This window comes from Pteropus vampyrus, unplaced genomic scaffold, assembly GCF_000151845.1.
Source record: "Pteropus vampyrus isolate Shadow unplaced genomic scaffold, Pvam_2.0 Scaffold287, whole genome shotgun sequence".
Lineage (NCBI taxonomy): Eukaryota > Metazoa > Chordata > Mammalia > Chiroptera > Pteropodidae > Pteropus > Pteropus vampyrus.
Genome location: NW_011889068.1, coordinates 1442324 through 1454298, shown reverse-complemented (window position 1 = coordinate 1454298; position 11975 = coordinate 1442324). Strand labels below are relative to the sequence as shown.

General features: G+C 50.5%; 1 non-coding gene across 1 annotated transcript; it reads left to right on the top strand.

The window, feature by feature from the left end:
* The first annotated feature begins 11584 nt into the window (after positions 1–11584).
* Positions 11585–11703, top strand: LOC111729890. Its single transcript, XR_002776442.1, has one exon. It is a non-coding gene; the product is annotated as a 5S ribosomal RNA (ribosomal RNA).
* Positions 11704–11975: the final 272 nt, after the last annotated feature.

The window sequence follows — 11975 nt, the reverse complement described above, 5'->3', positions numbered from 1 at the left end:
GGCCGCTCACCTGGTCTTAGCTCCCCTGCATGCCAGCTGCTGGCCACAAGTCACACTAGAGGAGGAAGGAAACGGGCATTACTGACCACCTGTCACATCACCTGTGATCACAGTAGGATTAGATTAGGGTCTTATGTCTCCCAGTAAGAGAGGCAGTCTCCACCACATTGTACAAGTGAGACTCAGAGACATCAGTTCACTGGCCATTTCCCAAGGTCCCTTTGTCCCAGCACACCCTGGCTGTCCCTCCAGTGCATGGCTGTGCACCTCCAACCCCAGAATCCAAGTCTGCTCTCCCCTGAGCCCCCCAGTGAGCTCCAGGGACAGGTTGCGTGCAGGGCTGCCCAGCAGACAGGCTGGCATTACCTAATTGCTGGCTGGCTTCTTTTGTCACCTCATTTTTCCAAGCTGCCTGGCTCTGAAAGCCTCCCTCTCAGACAGACAAATGAGTCCCCAGCCTCATTCTGCTGGAGCGCCAGCAAAAGGAGGAGATCAGAGGCTGTCGCCTTGATGGAGCAGCAGCCAGGAGCCGAGGCACAAAGCGCTGGGGGCAGCGCGTGTCTTTAGAAGGCAACAAAGCCCAGGCCAGTGCCCTACTTACAGCGGTGGCTTCTCTGATTGGGCTCTGCCTTCTGCTGTGAGGTGCCTGGGGTCAGCGTTCTGAGCCTGGGACTCAGTCTTCATCAGCCAGCCTCCCTGGGGAGATGAACCCTTGTTAGAGCCAGCCCCAGCCTCCTAAAAGCCTCTCCTACCTTAACTAGGCAAACACTTCTGGGTTCTGAGAAGAAAGTCATCAGAGAAACGCACACTGCTGCACCGCCCACAGGCCTTCATGCCTCGGGGTTGGAGCCGACACCCAAAGGCAAGGCTGGTCAGGCGCCCATCTCCCAAGTGGTATTCTGGCCCTCTGGGCTCCGGCCCAAGGCTGCAACCCAATGCCGCCTCTGAAAGAAAAGTCTTTGGAAAGGGGGAGGGCTACCTGGCCTCATTCTCTCCTCGTCTGGGTCAGGTGGACAGAACAGCCCTGATGCCCTCCCTGGACTGTGAGCATCTCAAGGGCAGGCACTGTGCCCCGCTGGACTTGGTATCCGCTGGCACAGACTAGCATTTACTGGGGTCAAGCACTATTCTGAGTGCTTTAGGTAAATTAACCCACTAACCCTCGCCTCAATTCTAGGAGGTGCTATTCCCATATTTCAGATGGGGAAACTGATACACAAAAAGATTAGATTCGTGAAGCTTGCTAATGAGAAGTCAGGTTGGAATCCAGGCAGTCTGGCTAGAGAGTCCATGTTCTTAACCATTATACTACAACGACTCTCAATAAATAGATGATGGATGGATGGATGGATGGATGGATGGATGGATGGATGGATGGATGGATGGGAAAAACAATCAGTTAATGGCTTATAGAGACAATGACCTGAAAGCCCCCTGTTCACAGTGGTATTCCTCTATTCGCGGTTTCAGGGACTGTGAATCTGGTATTGAAATGTATCCCTTTGGGTTTTAATCTTCGACTGTCTTCAAAACATGCCTTTGAGAAATCGAGGTGATGGCAATTGTTGGCCAAGCACTGTGGCCGCCGGGGTGTCTAGATGAGGCCAAGGCCCAGAAAGAGCCAACCCAGTGCACGAGGAGAGAGGAACAAGGAGCTGAGAGTTTCTGCAGAGAAGCTGCAGAATATTGTCCACGGTGTGGCACCCGGGGCTGGGACGCAGGCTTTGGAGCCTCTGAGCTGGGTTCCGGTGGCTACACCTCTTACTGGCTGTGTGGCCCGGAGCGGGTCACGTGGCCTCTGGCAGCCCCAGTTTCTTCACCTGTCAGTGGGGAAGTATAGCTACCTTATGGCTTACGATTAAGTAAGCCACCTAGGTAATGTGCCTGGCATAGGGTGGATGCTCCACAAATGGAAGCCGTTATTATTATTAGACAAATTCTAGCCAAAAAAATACCAGGCAATAACAATTCCTCACCTGATCTTCCTTTTGAAACTGGTTCCCGCTCCGGCAACCCCACTTCTGGTGCCCAGGCACTCCCGTCACGACCCTCTCCCCATCAGCCATTCTTCTCCCCAGCGTCTTTATTCCCCGGCCCTCCTTTCTCCCACCTCTGCTCTGGCCTGGGCTCCTGCTGTCTGTCACCTGGACTCTGTGAAATCAGAGAGATCAAGAGAACACACCACAAAAGGAGGCTGCAGAAGCTCCTGGGACACCCGCCTTGCCCAGTGTCCCCGTATCTGTCTAGTTCCAACGCTTCGCCAACGCGGATCTCCAGCTGCTCTTCACGCCCCACCCCCTTTTTCTCACTTTCTTCCCTTCTCATTCCGTGGCTTCCTTTGGCTCTAGTTAAGCTCTAATTAAATTATGCAGCAGGTGGCGATGAAGACGTCCTCTCCCTTCCAAGTGCTCATCAAAGGGTTGTGCACAGAAGACCCGAGACAGACACAGGAGGAGAAGAGGCCCGGCGGGGGCAGGGGCGGTTCGGGGCTGCAGCTGGATTCCTCATGCGGCCCACAGCCTGACACCAGAGAGAGAGGGAGGGTCCGCAGGCTGGCTGTGTGTCCTGGGATAATTCATTTGTCCACCTGTCATGCCAGGAAGAAATCCTCAGCTCTGAACACTCAGGAGTAAAGGAGGGCAGGGGACATAACAGATACTTGATAAAGACGACCGTGAAAGTCCTGGTAGCTGGCCGGTCCGACAAGGACTAACTATAATAACTAGCGTTTAGGGAAAGAGTCACAATTTATAATGTCTCTTATACATCCTGTCACTCGAACTTCACAACCACCCTATGAAGTAATGGCGAAATGGCATCATTAACCCCACTTTACAGATGAGGAAACCGAGGCCGTGAGAGTTTAAATACTTGCCCGGGGCCTAGGCCACAGGACTGATCGCCTGAACCATTTTCCTGTCCCTCCTCTGAGCTCCTTTGCATTTTGCACACTCAGCTACTGACCCACTCGCTAGTCCTAGTGCACTGCCCTGGTGGTGGAGAGCATTTTGGAGAGTGACACAGCCCTGAGGGCTGCAGCCACACAGACCCCGGCCTCCCACCTCAGCCAGGCTCTCGGCAGGCTCCACATTCCTTTCCTCGCCTTTTTTGTTCCCTTAAAAAATCTTTCAGACTGTCCCTTCTCTGCTTCCTTGACCCCTCTCACACTCAGCAGATGACCTCGCCTTCTGTGATTCCAAACAACCCGGGGTCCTGGAGCAGGAATGACTGTGAGTTACCGCCCCACACCTGCCCGCACCCCCCGCTGCGTTTTCTCCTTCCAGTCTTGGGCTGCAGTACGTTCCTCCCCCTGACTGAGGCCTCCCCTCAACCCAACTTTTGACCCGCTCCTTCTGGCTCTCTAGGACCCGCCTCTGTCGATAATCAGCCTTCTCTTCAGAATTTCCAGCCCTTTCCTCTGTACTGCTGCCCCTGCCCAGGACGTGCTGTTGTCTCTGTCACCTTCCTTGCCACTGAGTTTTTGACTCAACTTCCCCATTCGACCTGACTTCTTAAAAGGAGGGTCCACACACCAGGGTTTGTCAGCCTTGGCACTGGCAGCCTTTCAGGCCCGATATTCTTTGTCGCGGGGGCCATCCGTGCATTTATCTTTGTCGGCTTGGGCTGTCATAACAAAATACCATAGACTAGGTGGCTCAAACAACAGAAATGTATTTCTTGGCTGGAAGACCAAGATCAAGGTCCGGCAGGGTTTGGTTTCTAGTGAGGGCATGCAGAGGGCCTCCGCCTCGCTGCCTCTTCTCCTGGCCCTTCCTCTGAGTGCTGAGAGAAAGAGAGATGCAAGCTCTCCTGTACGACTTCTTAAAGGGACACCAATCCCATCAGAGCAGGGCCCCACTCTCATGACTTCATCAAGCCCTACCCACCTCCCAAAGGTTTCTTCTTCAAATACTGTAGTACCGGGGATTAGGGCTTCAGCATGTGACTTGGGGGGACACATTCAGTCCATAATAGCACCGTAGGATGTTTGGCAGCATCCCTGGAATCTACCCACTAGAGATACATTCCTTTCAGTTTGGAAAGATGGCAAATGACTTTAGATGCCAATAGAGACGATTGTGACAGCCTTCCCCTTCACCCCCCATGTTGATAGTTGTTGATAATCTGTAGTACCGACAACCAAAACTGTCTCCAAACCTTGCTAAATGTCCCCTTGCTAAAGGTCCCCAACCTTTTTGGCACCAGGGACCGGTGCTCCTATGAGAATCTAATGCCCGATGATCTGAGGTGGAGCTGAGGCAGTGATGCTAGCGCTGGGGAGCGGCTGCAAACACAGATGAAGCTTTGCTCACCTCCTGCTGTGTGGCCCGGTTCCTAACAGGCCATGGACCGGTACTGGTCCGTGGCCTGGGGGTTGGGGACCCCTGCCCTAGAGGACAAAATCTCCCACTGAGAACCACTGGTCTATACTACCTATTCCATGTTCTTATCCCCATTTACTTCTCAATTTATTTGTAATTCTGTTTCTATTCCTCCCCCAATCTACTAGAACTGCTTTAGTAAACATCCCCTACACCTGTATTATTAAATCACTGCACTCATGGCACTGAGCCACGCTGCTCTAACGAAAACTATTTACCACCCGCTGCTTCTGGAGCCTTTCGGCTCCATGGGCTCCGGAGACAGGCCCGGTCAGTCGCCCTCCTGATTGCCGGCCTCTCTCCCACCTTCTTGCAGCGAGAGCCCGGCTTCTACGACGAGACTAAAATACTAGTTATTCGCATCACTGGCCTCCTCGCAGCTACAGCTGGGTAATGGGATTTGAGAGAAAGTCTAGCTGGGAGAGATTGTGGGAAAGATTTACTTTCTGATTAAGGAGAAAGAGAGACACAAAGAAAAAGCCACATTATCGGTGAAAAATTAATGTTTGGAGCTGCCATAGCCATCTCGCAAACATAGGGAAAAGCCCAAGAGACACATGACTTACTAAGCCATTGAACCAACCCCGGAATTGCCTACCTCTGGGCCTTTTATGAGAGAATTAAAGTTCCTGTTACCTAAGCCAGTTTCAGTCAGCTATTCCATTACTTGCAGCCCAAAGTACCCTGACTGACCCAGCCCCTGAGACCGCCCCGTGCTTCTCATGCTGCTCTGGCTGATCCTTCACCGTCTCCTTCGAGGCCTTCTCCGCCTTGCTCTCCCCTGACAAATGGGTGGTTCCAAGGTTCCCTCTTCTCACTCCCATCCTCTCCCACCATTTCAGTGACATCCTAGGTGCTGAGGACTCACAAATCTTCATCTAGTTACTCTCTCTTGAGCTTCAGATGCTTAACTCCAGCCGCCCACTGACACATGGCCACTGTGTCGTTTCTTTTCCTGGCTCTAATTTCTCTGCCCCTCTTAACATTGGGGTTTCTCAAGACTCATTCCCGGTCCCTTTTCTAGCTATGCTTTCCCCCACTCCACATTACCTCCTCCATTCATGTAACTTCAAATGACATTTCTACATTGAAAATTCAAGTGTACATCTAGAGCCCCGAGCTCTCTACTGAGGTCTAGACTTGAAAATGCAGCTGCCGGTTTACCATCTGTACTTGGAAGGTCCCACAGGGCTGTCACACCCACACGCCCAGTTCATCCACCTTCCTTAGAATCTGCTCCTCTCTTGTGTGCTGCAACTCGGCAGCTCCCAGCACTGTGCTCCCAGACTGGAGCCAACAGATTATGCAAGATGCCTCCTTTTTCTCGTCTTGCATCTCCACTACCGGGTCCCTCTGGTTTTACCTCCACTCCGCTCTTCTCTCTCCTCTGCTGCCATCGCTACCTCCCAACTGACTCAGCATCTCCACTCTTGCTTCCCTCCAATCCATCCTGCAAGCAGAGCGATATTCCTAAAATGCAATCTTACCATGTCACTTTTCTGCTCACGATTCTTCATTAACTCACTGTTCCCTTCTAGCAGTGGTTTTCAAACTGTTTTTAGCATAAGGCCTCCAATATGTAGTAAATGAAAGCAAAATAGTAACAGTTGAAGTTAGGGAGGGGCATCTCCCAGATACTCAGCGTCCCCTTCCCCTCTCCCGGTCCAAAACACATACGCTCACGCACACACACACGCACGCGCACAACCACACCAGTTCCTACATCAGTTTTGCTCAGACTATAGATGCCACCTAGTCTGCCCTACCTAGATGGCCAGGAAACACCTCTATCACATCTCTGGCAGCATCCGGCATCTGTTAGATGCTCTCAAATGACGTACATCTCAAAAGTCACTTTGAGATGCTCTCAAGTGACAGTTTTCCAATGACATGGTGCTTGTTTGGGGACAGTCTTCATCAGCGCTTCCTTCCTCGTTCCTTCCTGGGCTCAGATGTAGGTGCTTCTGAACTTCATGCGTGAATGAATTCATCCTTCACTCACTGCGCTCCGAGGTGGGAGTGGTGACTTGACTAATCAATGAGCTTGCACGTACCCGGCTCCTCCTCTTCTGGCCCTGTGTTTCAGACACCATCACCCATGGGGTCAGCTGGCCAGGCAGCCTCAGCCTTCACATCGGGAGGGAGGTCCGGCCATCTGGGGTGGGAAAAAGTAGGAAATTTCTGTGGCCACTACACCTAAGCACTCAATCCACAGGGCTGTCTTCTGGTGGCCTCCTGACACCCAGTAGGGGCTTTTAGAGGAGTGAGTTCAAGCAGCAGGTGAGAGTATATGACAGTTGAATGTTGGGGGTCCTCCTGGGTCTGAGAGCCTTTGATGCCAAGTACATTAGATACGACATCAGGAGGGGGTAAGTCTGGCTTACATGTTCTAACATCTAGCAAGCTAAAAACAGTCCCTCCCTCCATTGCAAAGGGGTAGGAGGAGACTTGGAATGGGCCCGGGGCAAAATAGGGCCCCAGCATCCTCGTGCACATGCTGTGGTGTCCCATGGGAGAGGAAGCTCGTACAGGTAGGGTATTCAGCACACAGCCTAGTCTATGATACTGGCTGTGTTAGGTGGAGCTTTTCTTGGAAAGAATAACGGGATTATAAGTAGAACTGAAGCCAGCACAAAACATAAGTCTGGTCATGGCATCCCCACTGCCAGCACCCTCAGTAGCTTCCCATTGTCTTAGAAGCAGAGACAGGCCACACGCACACACGGTCACTGAAAGCCCACACGGTCACTCCACTTACCTCTCTGGCCCCCACTCTCACCCCTGCTCACTTGTGCCAGCCACATGACCTCACTTAAGTTCTTCTAGATTCCTCTTCCCTCCTCAGGAAGTGACCTCTGACCTTTTCTGATTGCCTGATGAATGTCCCTCCTGTCTCCCTCTCTCCTCTGGAGCAGTCCCCAGCAGGGTGTCGTCCCGTCAGCAGTCTGCCTTTGAGATCTGTCTGCTCCCTGGGTAGAGGCACCATGGAAAAGCAGCCCCTGGAAAAAAGAGAAGCCCTAGAAGGGACACGGTCTGTACGTCCCTCATTGCTCTGGGACTCCATTGTCTCTCTGCTCCTGTGTACCTGGACCCTCAGTGCACCCCTGGCCCCCATTACCTCCTGCCGAAGGGGGAGAGTAGGCAGCAGCCAGAGCACAGCACCCTTTCCAGAAAGAAAATGAGAGTTACTTTTTTAAGCCCAACTCCTGCCTGAGTGCAAGGTATCAGCAAGAGTGATCAGGCAGCATGTGCCCACGTGTCTGAGATTCACGCCTCACAAGGCCAGAGCCGGGGCCCAAGCTGACTGCTTTTGTGGCTGGTACATGCCCACTGCACCCAGTAATGTGGCTCCATTTGTCACGCAGCTGAGAAGGAGCTGTGGGGTTGTCATGAGGGCTGGGGCTAATGTTAAATGAGATAATGCCTGAAAAATGCTTTCGTAACAGTGTATTATGAAACTACATTCCTGTCACCATCAGGGACAAAAAGATCTAGGAGGATTTTCCTGGGACTTACAGGTAGAGTGGGGAGAAAAGAAATGGCCTAGGGTAGCACCGTTCATGTGGTCATTTGCCATTAGAATCCATTATATAAGTGCCTTAAATAATCCCAAGGCTTTAATCTTCTCCACTTGCAAGATTAGGTCGAAAATAAGAGCATTTTCTCCAAATGATAATAATAATTAGTATTAATCATAATTAACATTAATGACATGTCAAGTATTGTGCTAACCACATTACATGCTTGATCTCATTTAACGCAGACTACAGCGCTGGAAGAGAGGTTCTGTTCTCCATTGCATAAATGAAGAAACTGAGGTTCAAAGATGCTAGGTGACCTGCCCAAGGTCACACACAGCCAGGAGTGGCAAAGCCAGAGTGCAAACCTGGGTCGCCTGACTCCTGAGCACACGCTCCTCCCACAAGCAGATGACTTATCCAAGGATGACTTTTCAGGAAGGGGTTAATTCAGCAGCCAAGTCCCATTAGGCCAGAGCATCTCGACCCTGGCTGTCCTTCACCACCAGGATGGGTGCTATGTACCAGCGCCAATGACTGGGCCCCCTCCTAGACCAATGGAATCAGAATCCAGGAGGAGGCGGGGTCCAGCATGAACAGTTTCTAAAAGCATCGCAGGTGTTTCTAGGATGGCCAGCATTGGTCAGGAAGGGAACCGGAAGCTGCGCGGGGGAGAGGGGCTGTCCCCTCGGGTCTGCTGCCTCCCTCCCTCTCTGCGCCAGCCGCCTTTTCCCCAGGACTGCTGAGCTAAGACCAGAGGCCTGGGAGGCTGACCTTCACCCTGACCTTGGCATAGCACTTCCTCCCGGGACTGCTCAGAGGGTCCCTCCTGCACACTCTCTGATTGACACAATCCACCCCCAGCTGGGTGAACTAGCACAACCCCTGGGCCCAAGAGGAAAAGGAGCAAAAAGCCTCCTTTTTTTTTTTTTTTTCCTGTAACTGGGTCAAGAGAAAAACAGAATTATAAAAAATGCAAGTCATGCTTAGAACTCCTGTCATTTTTCGGGACGCTGCTGTGCTCTGCGTCTCCCTCATGTGAGAGCTGGGTGGTGGGAAAACAGCACTGAGATGACACGGCCGAGGGCAGCTGGTGTGCCACGCCCGGGGTTGGCCGCGCTCCTGCGTTTCTTCACCTGGCCTGGTGGACCCTCTTGAGGGAGGTATTATTAGGGATTTTTGACATATGAAGAGACTGGAGTTAAAGAACCGTGACAGAGGTAGCCCAGGAGTGTAAGGTGAGACTGGCACCAGTTTCGCCAGGGGTGGCCAGCTGTCTCTCCTTCGAAGTGTCTCCAAGGTGTCTGGGGAGCAGCGAGGCCCCAGGTGCCCCACTGACCTCTTTAGTCTCTTGTCTCTGCTGTCCACTGGCTCACGACATGGGCTCAGGTGGCCCCAGAACCACAGATCTGGGGTGGCCACTCCATGCCGGCCATCCGCAGAACCACTCCTCGCTAAGACCGCCTGGCTGCTGTTTGCTCTGTGTTTGTGATAAATCCAGAGGACAGTCGATCTTAAGGCCTTCACAGGCAGCTATGAGGCCCCGGGGCCTGGGAGGGATGGCTGTGGGTTCTCTGGGAGTCCTTGATGTACCAGGCACAGCCAGAGGTCAGCTTCTGCCTTCAGACGACCTTTAGGGAGAGCTCCCTGCCATCTGGCTTTCTGACCTGCTTTCCCAGCAGCCTTCCCACGTCCCACGTGCGGATGCAAACCCGGCAGGGTGGGAAAGGAGGCCGGTGGCGGCAGGGGACACCCACACTGCCGAAGGTTCGTCATTTTCCCTCTGGCAGTAAACAATATTCACTCCTTCATTCAGCTCACATTCTAGAGCCCTTGGGCTGAGGTGGGGGCCGTGGCCACCAAAATACACAGGCCTGTGTATTTTGGAGCCCATGGTTTAGTGGGGGCCCATGTTTTAGTGGGGTAAAAAAAACAGCTACCGCTGTCATGCCATGAGATGATTGTGATGCCAGACGCATTTCCAAAATACAGGGTTAGCCCAGGGGAAGGCAGGATTAACTTTGCGGGGAGAGGTGCCAAGTCAGGGGAGTTCAGAGAGATAGTTTTAAGCAGGATGTGACCTCTGAGCACTCAGGCCAAGTTCCACCTCCACCCTGGAGCCCGATCTAGTCATCCCCACCATCCCTGGTCAGCCCGACCCAGGACGCAAACAACACGTCTTCCTGCATCTCACAGATTCTCTCTTAATGCTACTTTGTTCACAATGTGTTTTTTGTCTGTAACCCCCTCTCTTAACTGGATTTTAAGTTCCTGAGTTCCTTCAAGGCAGAGACCATGTCTGGTATTTCCTCTCCCTAGAGGGCTAAGCCAGCACTGGGCATCTGGCATGCCTAATAAACACTGAATTAGCGATTGAAGGGTGATTGGCTGGCTCAGACCTCTGAATTTGATAGCCAGGTGCAGGCAAGGCGTGGGGCCCCAAATGAGGGCGAAATCAGTGAGAGGGGACCGTGTTGCTGCAATTGATATGTTCCTGATACGTTCCGTCAGAGACAGTCTACCTTGGGGGAGGAGGCGGGTGGGAGAGGGGAACGATTTTTAAATGTTTCGCAAGCTGGCTTTTCACAATGTAACTTAGGACCTAAGTGTAGTCAAATAGAACTGCAAAATTAATTTCAAAGTCAAATATTGGGTTGAAGATTGTGTGTTATTTGGGGTGATTAAAACTGCTGCTCTGTTCTTAGATTAGATACCAGAATAAGGAGTAAGACAGTATATTCTATTCAAAGAGCAAAAAGATCCAAAGAGGCGATATATATTTCCACTCTAGGTTCTAGTTTTATGAGGAGAAAAGAAAGGTAAGTAAGCTAATATCGAAATTATCTTTTAATGTTAATTTTGATCAGGGTGATAAATACGCCCTACTTAAACATCAAAAGGTACGACCAGGCTTATAATAAAAGGCCTGCTTTTGCTGCCCTCAGCTCCCGCTTTTTGGTGTTTTGGGCAGTGAGCACTTTCAACTCTTTTAGATATTTTTTCTGGTATTTCCCTCCATAGTTTTAAGTAACATAGTTTTCTTTTTTTCTCCTTCTATTTTAGACATATATTAACTTCCCACCATGACAGAGGAAAATTTAATTTTTGTGTTTTACATGTACTTGCACATATTCACAATCATTTTGCAATATGATAGTTCACCTCTTTTGGATTAATACTCAGAATTTATGTTGATGTGCCTTAGTAAATATTGTTAAATGTTGTTCATAGCTAAGCCTCAGAATTTGCTATAATTACGTTGTTTTTTTTTTCATGTATGATGTTTTATTTTTCCTGGAGTTGATCACCTTGTTACATTTGCTCAGATTTTTGGGTGTCTCTCATTAATTCATTAATCCCTCTAACTTCTAGTTAAACTCTTCTCAGTATAGACAAACACATGAAGTCATCCGGCAGGTCATTTGTCCTCGTTGTGACATGAATCCAGACATCCAGTGTCTTCCGTCTCGTGCTTTGCTCTGAACAGAGAGCTCACTAGACCTACTGCACTGTGTTGCCCAGGGACTTCCCTTCACCGCCCTCCTGTGATGAACCACATGTTTCCTGGACCACTTTTGTTGGTTTACTCCCTCATTTGTTGAAGCACATCCTTTAGTAGCTTCTTAAGAAAGGGTCCATTGAAAGTGAATTTGTCGAGATTTTGCCCACCTGAAAATGTCTTTAGTCTATGGCCATGCTACCCTGAACACACCCGATCTCATCTGATCTTGGAAGTTAAGCAGGGTTGGGCCTGGTTAGTACTTGGATGGGAGACCACCTAGAAAGACCGGGTGCTGTAGGTGTGTAAAAAAAAAAAAAAAAAGTCTTTAGTTTATCCTCACATTCAATTGGCAGTTTCGAAGTCATTTCCTTCGAAATATTGAAAGCATTGATCCATTGTCTTCTAATTAACAATGGTGTTGGTGAGAAATCTGAGTACTGTTCTGATTTCTGATCTTCTGTATCTTCCTCTGGAAGTTTTTATGATCACCTCTTTATCCCTGGTGTACCCAGATTTTACAACGCTTTATTTTTAACTCAATTATCTGGGTGCTTGGTCCAAATGTTCTTGTAT